Source organism: Schistocerca piceifrons, chromosome 4 (genome assembly GCF_021461385.2).
Source record: "Schistocerca piceifrons isolate TAMUIC-IGC-003096 chromosome 4, iqSchPice1.1, whole genome shotgun sequence".
Classification (NCBI taxonomy): Eukaryota; Metazoa; Arthropoda; class Insecta; order Orthoptera; family Acrididae; genus Schistocerca; species Schistocerca piceifrons.
This window is the reverse complement of record NC_060141.1, coordinates 304,271,748-304,285,390: the sequence shown is the minus strand read 5'-3', so window position 1 is coordinate 304,285,390 and position 13,643 is coordinate 304,271,748. Positions and strand designations below refer to the sequence as shown.

The window sequence follows — 13,643 nt, the reverse complement described above, 5'->3', positions numbered from 1 at the left end:
ATTCGAATGCAATAGCAGGTGTAAATATAAAGGCTAAAAACATTAGCTCACATTTCTCTACGATCTCATCCCCTTCCCCCACCTTCTCCTTTTCCTTGAACACATCCGCACACTATATATTGTCAACCGCCTTGATCCCCCTCACCCCCTGGTGTCTCCGCCCCTCTCCACCCCCAACCAGTTGCCGCGCCTTTACCGTTGTGTCCCACCCTCTCTCCATCTCCACACCCTCTAATTCCTTTCCCACCTCTACTTCCACCATCTACCCTTACTGGATGATGAGCTTCGCCCTGACATCTACCCTTCCTACCAATTCTGACCCCATCTTCCTGCCTCCTCCTCAGGGCTCCCTCTCCTCCCCCTCCCTACTCCTGTGCGACTTCCCCCTCCTAATCCCCCTCCCTCTCTTGTGCCCCCCTTTCAGTGTCTCTGCACTCCCTCCTGCCCTGTCTTCCCTCTTCATCTCCCGCCCCACGTGTCTCCTGCCTCTTCGTGTACCTGCTGATGCCCCTCCTCTCTTCATCCCGCCGCTTCCCCTGCTGCCCCATGCTCTCCCCTCCTTTTCCATCCTCTGACCTCGGCAGGTCCCACGTGGCAGTTTTATTCTTCGTCGTGTGTGCTCCAAGTGGGTTTTAAGTGTGTTGTTCTGGAGAGTTTTTAATACTGTCGCCGACTTTTAACCTGTGCATGTCCATTCAGCGTCTTCTCTGTGTTTTAAGAATCGCCAACTGTGTTTTTTAACTTTCTGGTGACTTTTTTTAACTGTCTTCCATGAACGACTCCATGTCAGTCTATTTTTACTTCCATTTTCTCCCATTATTCTGTTTTAAGTCCCCCTTTTTATCGCCTTATGCATGTAACATTTTCTTCTTATTTTAAGTTGTCATGTCACTCGGCTGAAGAGCGGCGGATTGTGCCGCTGACAGCCCTCCCCTGCCCATATGGGGCAGGGGAATGAAATCACAATAAAGGGAAAAAAATGGCTCACAGTTCAAGGCATTGGTCACCCCTTTGAACGATCACACTGGTTTCAGGTGAGTGGCATGTATGGTGCAGAACTGGTATTAACACTTTGCCGACCGGCGACACCACAGTGGTGTCATGCACGAAATAACAGTCAACAGCCAGCGACACCACAGTGGTGTCGTGTGCATAGTATCACGCAGTGGCCGGTGACAGCACTTCGGTATCTTTTTCATTCTGTTTTATTTAGGTAACAATAAGTTACACGTCAACAAGTTTTTTGTTTTTATAAGTACTTGTGTACGTTGATCATGGCAGAGGAAAGAGACGATACGATTATTTACGATGACCGCGCGGACGTCTTGTCTGACGTTCCGGACGACTTGGCCAATTGGGAAGAAGACAATGGACATATAAAAAAATGAAAGTGAAGCAGAATCGTCGGAAGATAGTGAAATACACCCAAGAACAATCCGGCGAGCGCTACGGTTGCCAACTTATTCGGATGAATCAGGCGAAGAAGACAGACTGTGATTTATTGAGCACCAATAATAAATTTGAAGGATCTCCGGGTCCACACATATTTCCCAAAGATACACAGAGCGTCGTTGATATCATAGAATTATATATTGGGAACGATCTATTTGAATATATTAGCAACGAAACCAACAAGTATTACAGTCAAAATTTCAACAGAAGGGAACTGGATAAAAAAAATGCCGAATCTGTTGACGTTACGGGACCCGAATTTAGAAAATAGTTTGGGCTTACTACCTTGATGGGAATTGTAGAAAAGCAAGGAACGATGATTACTGATCAACGAATCCGTTGATAGACACACCCATATTTCGCAAAACGATGTCCTGCAACTGATTCAGACAAGTATTATCATTTTTACATTTTTCCGACAACAACAATAAACTGGATAATGTCGACCACCTTTTCAAAGTGCAATTTGTAATTGATTATTTTTTCAAACAGTTTAAAGAAACGTTTAATCTAAGTCAAGCAATGATGCCGTGGCGTGGATAGTTAAATTTTAAAGTTTACAATCCGTCGAAAATTACGAAATATGGCATACTCATTCGGATGCTCTTTGATTTGAGTACAGGACACATTTCCTCAGTCAAGGTATATTCCAGCGCTGGACAACCTTTAGCAAAAACAGTGATGGAACTAGTGACACCTTCTTATGGAAAGTGGCATCACCTCTACATGGATGGTTATTATCACAGTGTAGAACTTGCAGAGAAGTTACTTGAAAATTCCAGTTTGTGGAACGATACGGAAAAATAGAGGATTTCCGTAAAAATTAAACCGCGCAATAGTCAATGTGTTTGAAGCTCGTCATCAACAGAAAGGTGACAAGCGGCAGGCGACAAGCCAAGTAATCCGAATTAGCGCTGCCGGCACCAAGTGGATAAATTCGTACGAGACGTGCGGACAGAAAAGTGTTAAGTGGCCATGTTACCCTCCACAACTGACGGCAATTAGTTGGTTAAGTGTTACATATAACTTTTTCACGATAAATGGTATGATTATTAACGAACATAGAACCCACAAAAATACACATACAAATATTTTTTACATGTACCACATCCCTGATCCCCATGCAAACCCATAACCACCTGATCCAACACACGAGTCAACCTGATCCTGATCCATATTAACCCGATCGTTAACCATCGACGACGACAACCAAGTCGCAGTTCCATGGGGCCAGACATCCATTGACCCCAATACTCGCCAGCGTGATGCAGCTTCTCTGTGATAATAACGTCGTTGTTCAACAGACTCGTATATATTTGTGACACTACACACCTGTACGCCGTACCATTACCTCTGACGATAAAAAAATTGGAAGCATAGATTTTGAGATGTGGTTGAAGAGATGTAAAACAAATGTTTTATTCACACTTTTAAAATGCTCAAAAAAGTGTTAAAGTAATGTTTTAAGAAATCTAAATTTCGGATGAATCTCCGTGAAAGCTCACAGTATGGGAACCTCTTCAAGAGAATGAGCTTCATAAACTGAACAAGAGCCGGCCGGAGTGGACGAGTGGTTCTAGGCGCTACAGTCTGGAACCGCGCGACTGCTGCGGTCGCAGGTTCGAATCCTGCCCCGGGCATGGATGTGTGTGGTGTTCTTAGGTTAGTTTGGTTTAAGTAGTTCTAAGTTCTAGGTGACTGATGACCTCAGAAGTTAAAATCCCATAGTGCTCAGAGCCATTTGAACCATTTCTATGAACTGAAGAAGACGTGTTCTTAATTGGAGAGAGATCCGGCGACCTTGCTGGTCGAGGTAGAGTTTGGCAAGCACGAAGAGAAACAGTAGAAACTCTCACCATGTGCAGTCAGGCTTTATGTTGCAGAAATGTAAACTCAGGAAGGACAAAAGAACGCGACGTAGAATGTCGTCGACTTTCGGCTGTGCTTCAAGGGTGCCACAGGTGGCAACCAGAGAGGTCCTGCTATGAAAAGAAAGACCTCGGACCAAGACTCCTGGTTGTCAGGACATATGGCGGGTGGCCGTCATGTCGGTAACCCACTGCCGTCCAGGGCGTCTCCAGACTCTTCTTCGCCCTGCCTGGAATCTCGTTGACCTCAGCGGTGAGTCCTGCCGGTGAGTCCTGCTTCAAACTGAGCTCCAATGTCCTATTGGGAACGACCTTGGTTGCGGTGGGATACCAGTCTAAATGTCGTGCGCTATACGACCCAACAGCCAGGAGTGATGGTCTGGGGTGCCATTTCTTTCCATAGCCGGACCCCTTTGGTTGTCATCCGAGTCACCCTTACAGCACAGGGGTACGTCGACGATATTGTCGCGCAGCGTTTTGTTGCCCTTCATGGCAAGCCATCCTCGGCTTACCTTTCGAACACGGTGGGAGTTTCTATTGTTTTCCTTCGTGCTTGCCAAATCTACCTTGGCCATCAAGGTTGCCGGATCTCTCCCTAATTGAAATAGTTTGTAGCATTATGAGCAGGGCCCTCGAGACCAATTCGGAATTTTGACTGTATAACGCGCCAGTTGTAGAGTGTTTAGGGTGATATCCCTCTGCAGGACATGCAACAACTTTTTCAATCAATGCGAAGCCGAGTAACTGCTTGAATGAGGTCCAGAGCTTATCAGTTTGTCAAGCTTTTCCTCTTCAATAAATCATCCATTTTTCCTGAAATTGTAATGATTTACTTGTCTGTACATTTACATCGTATCTACAGTATCGGAAGACTGACAGTGGAAGGCGCCGTACAATCCGCACGCCTGACGTGAGGGAGCATGTGGCACGTTCGATGGAAGAAACACCTGAGACCACCGTGCGACATTTAACAACAGCAGAAGGTATGTTCCACTTATATGGATGGTACTTAATGAACGATTGTTCGACCCGTATCATTTACAGCGTGTTCAGGCCCTTAGGCCACAGGATCATCATGGCAGACGACCGTTCTGTCAGTGGCTGTTGAAAAGTGTGCCACAGATCCACTGTTCACATCCAAGATTTTATTTACCGTTGAGGCGAGGTTCACACGAATGGTGTTGTGATTTCGATAACCAACATGTATGGGCTGATGTAAATTCCCAAGCAATTCAGAAAAGCGGTCATCAATAGCGGCGCTCAATCAACGTATGGGCAGGTGTATTCGGCGATAGATTAAGGGGCTCCGGAAAGGCTCAAAATCATGAAAAGTTCAATTTTTACTTTTTTGCGTTTTCTGAATCTGCAGACTATTACCTTTTAATAGATATATAATTTATTCAATTCCGAAGACTACAACTATTTTTAATTTTTTTTTGAAATGTGTTCTACATGGGCGTGACCCACTGTGGCGCTGTTAAACTGCTGTCAAATGGTGTTATTATTAACGTCCGTGTTCATCAGGTACATTTTAGTGATGTGAGATAAAGTATGTGTTGTGGCTAACCTGTGATGGTTCAATATATATCGCTGGTGTGATTGTCGATTGTTTCATGTTTATTTACTCTGTCGTTATCTCGAAAATATTCGTAATTAATTCTGTTTCTTGAGTCTCTGTTTTGTTGAAGTATAATAATGAGTAAAAGTAAAGTTATTAGAAATCCTCTGAAGGCTTTTAAGAAAAGGAGAAATGTTGGAAAGCCAAAGGTATGTGTTATTACTGTAAACAATAAAGACGATAACCAAGTGAGTGAGCCTAACCTCTCAAGTACACCTGCCCATAGCAGTCAAAGTGGGAAAGAAAATACTTCACAGAAGAAGCTTGGTTCAATGAGTGAAAACTATGAATGTTTTATGGGCGAATCGGATGTGAATGAAATATTTGATATGTCGGTTCTCAAAGGAATTTTTTCAAACTGTGTAAGATGTATTCATTGTAGTGAAGTTGGTCTGGAACTCTCCATAATAAAGCACGTAGGACTTGCTAGTGAAATACAACTGAAATGTGAGAAGTGTTCATACATGACCACCTTTTGGAACAGTGATGCAGTAACTGCAACTGAAGAAAATGGTAGCAAAATCTACGAACACAACAACGAGCGATGCTTGCTTTAGACAAGGAACGCCTTCGGGCTGCAGACAGGGCTGTAAAGAGTCTAGAAATACAAGCAAGAGTAAACAGGAGGAGGAACAAGAGGAAGCTGGAGGAGGAGTTTGCAGAGGATGAAGATAATCCATCCTACGGACCTGAAATGCACTAAAAACTTAATCCAATCTTTGTCGCTCGATTCCCAAAACTTTTATTTTCTCATACTAATTACATGTTTTCTAAGGATCTTCCAAACATATTTGTTTCAAACTTTCAGTAAATGTCACGCAGTACCTTCTGCATAATTTAACACAGCCTTTTTCCAAAAAACTGTATATTTTTGAATATATAAATAAAAAATTGCAAAAAAATGTTGTGAATTTTCATTACAATTGAAAAAAAATCATCTTTAATAAGTGAACTAAAATTTTGTAAAATCCCTGTGTTAAGTTGTAGCCCATATTCCAATAAATAACCTGTAAAAAGTTCAACTTCCTACCTCAAATACTTTGTGAGGAAAGATTTAATTTATAAGCATTATTTTAACATTGCAAGTATAGGGCGTTCCGGAGCCCCTTAATAAGGCCATACGTGCTACCACAAAGGTTAACTGGAGCGTATTATCTCGACTTTCTCATTAAGGTATTGCCTACCTTGCTAGAGTCTGTGTCGCTACACCAACGAATTCAAATGTGGTTCATTCATGGTGGCGTACCAGCACATTTTCGTCACAATGTGCACGAACATCCGAGACACACTTTTCAGGACTGCCTGCTAGCTTCCTAGACCTGAATCCCCTAGACGTTTGATTATGGGGCACTTGAAGGAATTGGTCTGCGTCACGCCCATCAACGATGTGCGGACACTAAAGGGGCGCTTCTTCAAAGGGTACGAGCAGGTAAAACAAGAACCAGGGATACTTCAAAGGATGCGTCATTCCTTACGCCGGAGGGCAGAGGGGAGCATATCATGAATTGGCGCCACGTTGAACACCTCCTATAAACATGTGTTTATCGCAGAAGGTATGAAGGTATGCATTTCCGGACCCATGTTTATTGGACATTCGTTTCTTGTTCCGATGAGTACCACTACAACTCGAAAGTATTCGACACCCTGCACACGGTGATAGGGTGTCGTACAGGTGTACACTTGAAAGTGCACAATAGTAGAAGCAAAAAAGTATTAGGAAGCATAGGCTCTAAAACACATATTATGAGCACTTCTTGAGAGCAAGAGATGTGTTTCGCGGTAGCGAAGTTGAAGAAGTGGTCATAGTTCTTAAAATATGCGTTTTAGAATATATGTTTACAAAGACATTTTTGCTTCTAGTATTGTGTACTTTCAGTTGTGTGAGCTTACGCCATTAATTATGATACACCCTGTATAAGGCTACACTCACGGGCTTTTCTCTGTATAAATATCTAATTATTTCTATCCAGAAATTCCTCTGTGGTATAGAAGAAGGTGTGAAGGTGAAAAATCTATGATCTACATTCTTCTACACTCAATCCTAGAGCGTGTGCAGTATATAAACAACATAATGTGTAGTGTGGTACAGGATACGTCCTGTAGTGTGGAATGTTTAATGAGACATATTACTTACAAATCTGTACTATATTTATCTAATACACACAGAAGAAAACATTGATACAAGAGAAGAACGTAGAGATGAAAACCACTTGCGGTGTCTAACAAGAATATGCGAAACGTGTCTGGTAGACAAACATAAAATATTCAGTTCCAAAACACACAGTTTTTCCGTTCTCTATAGCAGAAAGCATAACTGAAGAAGCAACTCCGAAAACCAGCTACAGACAGGAACAATATTCTCCTCCCAGTCAGACATATTATTTCTATGGGTTTGATTGCTAATATTTTCTATAGGTATGTGTCACAAAACGGTGCCAAAGACATTTTAATTAAAGAGTAATACACATTAATTTTTCTCCTGAAGTTATGCTTGTGAACATCCGTGCAACTATCAAACCCAGGTCGAGTGATAATAACAAATTTCTTTGACGAATAAAAGTATTGTGAGAATGTATTTAAAATTCTCAGCCGCTTACGGAGACCTCTGGAAGATATATGTGTACTCGTATACTAAACTGTAAGAACTTTTTTGTGCAATAAATACTGTTTACTAAGTGCGGAGCTATCCCAGAATATTATCACATGAGACATAACTGAATTATGTTGTGCAAAATATGTTCCCTTATCGACATTTATATCCCTAATGCTGTCAGTGTTTGAATGACAAAAGCAACAAAATCTAAATATTTTAGCAGATATACTGGGTCTTATGAATATACTTTATACTCAGAAGTTCGGAATAAGCTCTCTGGTTGGCATGAATAAAGCGAGTCTGAGAGTATACTTCACCGGAGTACGTTCTCAGCTGAGTTAAAGTTGCTCAAAGCAAAGAATATTCTCTGATTTCGTATGATTAAAACCAGAGAAGTTTCTCACAAGCGGAGAACATTATCATTTTTTGTAACTTCCGTAGCATACTTCGACCTGAGAAAGTAGTGCTGTGGTTAAGTGTTACCGAGTGTTTTTATTGAAAATGGCGTAATTTGTGGTTCTCGAAAGGCAAAAAAATTATACGTAGCACGAAGGAACACAGAAGAAAGAAACTGTAGACGTTTACGTAGATTTAACAGTAAAAACATTATGCGGCTGGCGAATCACTTTCTTCCCAAAAATTACGAACGAAGAGGAGGCGCCCTTTCTAAGGAATGCAAAATGAAAAGATTTTTGCGCTATTAGCGGATCGAGGCTTTCAGACTGGTGTAGGTTAAGACTTACTAATACACCAGACAACAGTATGACTAACATTTAGCAGGTTAACAGAAAGGCACTGTTGTGGATCTGATTTCCAAAGGAGACCGAGGCTAGTTGTTACAAATTTTTTTGGAATCTCGTATACCTCGACACAGAACACGGATGCCAAAAGTTAGCCCATTATTTAGTCTTCACAATGAAATTTTTGCCATAAATGTAAGCCCAGATTGTTAAGCTCTATATCAACTTTTTTGGTAACTTGTATGATGTAACAACCTACTCCACTGTGGGGCATCTTGTTACATATGGGGTTAGTTGTTACATAATAATTAAGAAAAAACATATTTTTGGTTCCATAACACAGATTTATTTAATCATTAGTTTTAATTCAAGAGGTGGTAACGAATCATAAAACTTCAAACACAGTACTAATGTTGACATACGGTCATCATTAATCTGACGAAGAAATATCAAGTTCATTATCAGAGCTACAGTTTATACAAATAAAAAAACTGTCATGCTTGGCACACCTATCATGTGCCCACCTTTTACATTTTGTGCACTGTAGCCATGTGGCTGGTGGTCTTGGCAGAGGGTATGGTTCCATACACTCAATACGCACGCAGTCGTCTTCCTCATCAGATGATTCTACGATCTCACATTTTCGTTTCCCCGTTTTTGCTTTCTTGTTTTTATTTTTCGACGCCAACACCAGTCGTCGTCTTGCAGGTTTCTTTTGTCTACTTGCCTCAACTGTCAATGCTGCTTTTACTAGTGAATCAGTCAGGATAGCACTCACTCGTTTATTCCTTGCGGGCAGGAGCTTTCGGGAAAGACCTCAGTTCTTCAGGTGGCACATGTGTGTGTATGGAGTTTGCAGAACCAACTGTTGAGGTGCAAGGCGTCGGACTTGATTCCACACTTGTTGATGTGCTGGGAACGCCATACCCTGCTGAGTTCGTAAGAGACGCAGAAAGCAGAGTTTCATCTTCCCTGTATGGGCGGTCTGTCACGGCAGAGGGCAAAAATTCATCGTCTGTAAAAATGTCACTGTTAAATGGCCATATTCTAGTCACTTGAAATCCAGCCATGATGTTCCTTGGCGTAGCAGCGCTAAGCAAAGATTGTTTAACTATAAATAGAATGTCATATATTGTCATAGTTTTTCCAGCATTGTTTTTCATCCACGCATCTGATGCAGAGTTAATATATTTTTTAAATGGGCCGAACACAGCTCTGTCTAAAGATTGCAATTTATGAGACATATGTGGCGGAAAAGAGAAAAGGACAACCCCGTTTTCTTTGGCTACATCCAACACTGAAATATCAAGGTGCGATTGATGGTTGTCCAAAAGAAGGAGAACCGGTCGCTCTCTTGTAGCCCTGGAATGATGAACGAAATGAAGCATGAACGAGCGAAAATCTTGCCCTGTCATCCACCCTGACTTGTTTGCAGACCCTGCGCTACATTCTGGCCCATTTCGAAGGAAATAATCCCTGACGTTCTTTCTTGGAAACGCAAAGAAAGGCAGGATTGAGTTTCCAGACGCATTTACTGCCAAGGCAACAGTAACTAGAGTTCCTCTTTCAGCAGACGTTATAGCACCGACTTGTTTAATTCCTTTCCTTGCTACAATTTTGGCAGGCGTTTGTACCGTGGTGACGGCAGTCTCGTTCACATTATACACTTCTTGACATTGAAATTTGTATCGATCATAAACTTCACTTAGATTTGTAGGAAATCTCCCTACATTGTGCTTATTGAAACTTGTAGCCCTGCTTAGACTGGTAGCTTCTGGTGTGCGGATGGAAAGCGTTTTCTTTCGCTTGAGGAATCCTCCAAACCAGTCAGTGGAAGCTAGTTCTACATCGCTCCAACCAACGGGAAACTTGACATTATTGTTCACGGCATATTGAAATGCTAGACTCCTCACTTCCTTCGCAGAAAGTCCATAGTAGAGCTTAGCAGCTTTCTGAATGTATTCTTCCAGCTCTGCTTCTTGTTCGTCTGAGAAAACCTGCCGAGATCGCTTATAACCAACGTTTGGCACAATCATCTCTCCCGATTCTGAAAGTAAGCAGACAAGCAAAATTGTAATAGGCTGTTATAGGCTACGTTTTCCTGCACGTATCTGTTATGTCAGAAGAGATTAATTTGCTTAGATATACTGACGTATTTGCACGTTATATAACACCAATAATCTACAACGCCACAGTTGGCGACGCTGACAATGAAAAATAAGCTGCCTACCTCCCTTTGTCGATTCCATTCGCTTACAAAACCTCTGCAGCCAAATAAAATTTATGCTGTACTTTTGGGCAGCTTTCCGCAGTGAAGAAAAGCCACTTAGAGCTTCATTTGCAGCTTCAGCATATGTTTCCTTGGGAATAGTGCCTCTGTCAGTCTTCTTCTTATAATTACGCATTATACCTGTAGATGGACATAATTGCTTACATTAAAGGAAACAAAAACTCTTTGTGGCAAGTTGTTACACCGTAACAACTTGCCCCCGCGCCTTTGTGACAACTGACCCCATGCTACGCCATTTTCTCTTACTGTCGAAATCAACAACATAAATTTTTGTTTGGAAGTTTAACGTATACTACTACGTTCCTGAATGTTGGACGCTGATATGTTGCAAAATTTAAAATGAAATCAGCAATTTCCTGTGAACTATGAAAAAATTCACACAGAGTAAAAAAATTACTCCAGCACAGGAAAAACACGTTTTCTGTCACTAGCGCCTTATTACCAACTGACGGCTGATATAGGTAGGATGGGAAAGGGGGGGGGGGGGTGTCTCTTAGTGCTGCCATCTGGCGGAGCAACGAGTAAACTGCTCTAGCGAGGAAATTCTTATTGTCAAGTAACAACTTGCCCCGTGTTAACAACTATCCCCGGTCTCCCCTACATGACGCTAGGGTGTGGAGAATCTCAGATGCGTACAGTATGTTGCGAGAGAACCAGTTCACTACCTTAATTTTACAACACAAAGGATGTGGCATTGCGCCATGCTTAATGACACCGTTTCAAAATCACGAAATACCTGATGAGAGGACGTACAACAGACTTCACTCTAAGGAAAGGGTGATAACCGAACAGTGCTTTGGACAGGTAAAAAGGCGTTTCCCAATTCTGCAAAATAAAATAAGGCTTTCCCAAATAAAAATCCCCAATGTGATAATAGCCTGTTTTGTTTTGCACAACGTAGCAAAACTTATAGAGTATGAGGATTTTGAGGCACCTATTGATGATGACAACAATCCTCCAGTACTGGGTGAAGAGGAATCAGCAAACGTACGTGTACGTGGAACAAATAGAAGACGGGAAATTGTTAATGTAAAACATCAACTGTAGTGTGTGAGATTCTGTCAAATCATTGCATAATTAAACCGAATGCGCGTATTTTTTGTAATTAAAACGATGTTTTCTTCTTCAGATACAACGAAGTAATATTTTGAGAAAAAAGAAAAACAGTGCTCTGATGTCACATAGTAAAATGTAGTTTAGTGTTTTTGCTCATCCTCTCTCAGTGGAACTATTTATTTACAAATTGTACAAAACAGATACATTTTTCAAAGTTTTATCTTATCCTCTCAGGAATCATTTCCTGCGGTTTGTACTCATTTAGCAAAATGACACTGTAGATGTAGCCGTAGGCGTTCTGGTTGATGATTTTCAGTAATGATATTCAGGACATTTGTAGCTAAAATGAAATGTATGTGGGTCGTACAATCGCGGAACGCTGTCAGCTAAATCACATACTTGGGAAAGCTAGGCTACGCTCTTTGCTCAAGCTTGGTATGTAGTAGCTTTATTCACGAATTTAGAACTGTTGCAGAAGTAATTATAAATATTAATGTAATTATCAAAATTATTAAACAGTTATGAACAATATAAATGTGACATGCAACTATTTACACGTCATTTTTCCGTAGTAACAAATAAATCAGTTTTTCCTCAATTTCCAGACAACTGTGGCTTGAATCTGAAAACAAGTCAAGCAAAACAATAGGCAACGCTGTTCTTCACGCCAGTTTTAACGATCGCAAAGAAGAATGGAAACAATACTAAATGAAACAGAAATGGAAACACAGCCACACTAATAAGAGCACTTCACTGCTATACCAAATAATTAAATACATTTTGAATAGCCGGCCGTTGTGGCCAAGCGGTTCTAGGCGCTTCAGTCTGGAACAGCGCGACCGCTACGGTCGCAGGTTCGAATCCTGCCTCGGGCATAGATGTGTGTGATGTCCTTAGGTTAGTTAGGTTTAAGTAGTTCTAAGTTCTAGGGGACTGATGAACTCCGATCTTAAGTCCCGTAGTGCTCAGAGCCATTTGAACCATTTTTGAACATTTTGAACAAAATCTAGTATGAGTTAGAGTGCTGTGTGTCATGACACATACTTGTATACAATACTAAGCCAGTTTTTAAGTTAATTATGCAGGGTATCACGCTCACTGATAGTTAATTCACAACTATCAATTAATGTTACTGCTAGTGATCACAAAATTTTACACTTCAACGACTGCTACTTTTGTGGCAATGAGAATGAAACAGTTAATTGGTATTAACAATTGACGACACAGCAAATGAATTTATAACTGCAAGACTTTATTGTTTGCAAAACATCACTATGAATGAAAGAAAGGATTCACCTACAGTTCTGACAAAAAAGCTATAATTGTTTCACTGTTAAACTTCAGTATCTAGTCCACAGTATGCCTTCTCCTCTTAGGCCTAATATTTTTGATGTTGGTTCACTATTCGCTCGTGCGATCTACAGCAATACAACTGTTCTCGCGCCGTAGTTGTGCGTAGCTGTAGGACCCATCGCCACCACCACCACATTTATAGCTGGATTACATCACCGGGATAATGGCAGACACGTCTGCGTATTGTTATGGCTGATAACATACTGTACAAATAGACACTTCATTGTGCAGCTTATAATTTTAGCAATTTCCCCAAAAATACGTGTATTACACATTTCCTGATTCCTTCCCACTTAATAATTACAATTATTTCTTTACAAATAAACATAGTTTGTTTGTGAAGCCGTACACAGACAGACCACTTCTACAGAACAAATAAATTTACGTTTTAATCTCAGCTTTCAAACGAACTGATACTGTTGCGCTAGGTGCAAGCTCAGATTACTCTTCCGGTGCTCGCCACTATGTTAACAGCTCGAATCGCGTGCACACGTGTTTGCCCTAACAATGGTATGACACAAATTCCCGAAACGACGAATATTGTACTGCTATATGACTTACCAGCATTTAAATGCGATGACAATTAGGTGTGCCGGCCGGAGTGGCCGTGAGGTTCTAGGCGCTACAGTCTGGAACCGAGCGACCGCTACGGTCGCAGGTTCGAATCCTGCCT

The 13,643-nt window shown here is 41.3% G+C and overlaps 1 protein-coding gene across 1 annotated transcript in view; it reads left to right on the top strand.

The window, feature by feature from the left end:
* LOC124795392 (UDP-glucosyltransferase 2-like) overlaps window positions 1-13,643 on the top strand; it is a 716,702-nt gene that overhangs the window by 62,912 nt on the left and 640,147 nt on the right. Inside the window, exon 2 of the mRNA XM_047259404.1 lies at window positions 4,183-4,303. The gene's annotated coding sequence lies outside the window, so the exon portion shown is untranslated. The remainder of the gene's footprint in view (window positions 1-4,182; window positions 4,304-13,643) is intronic.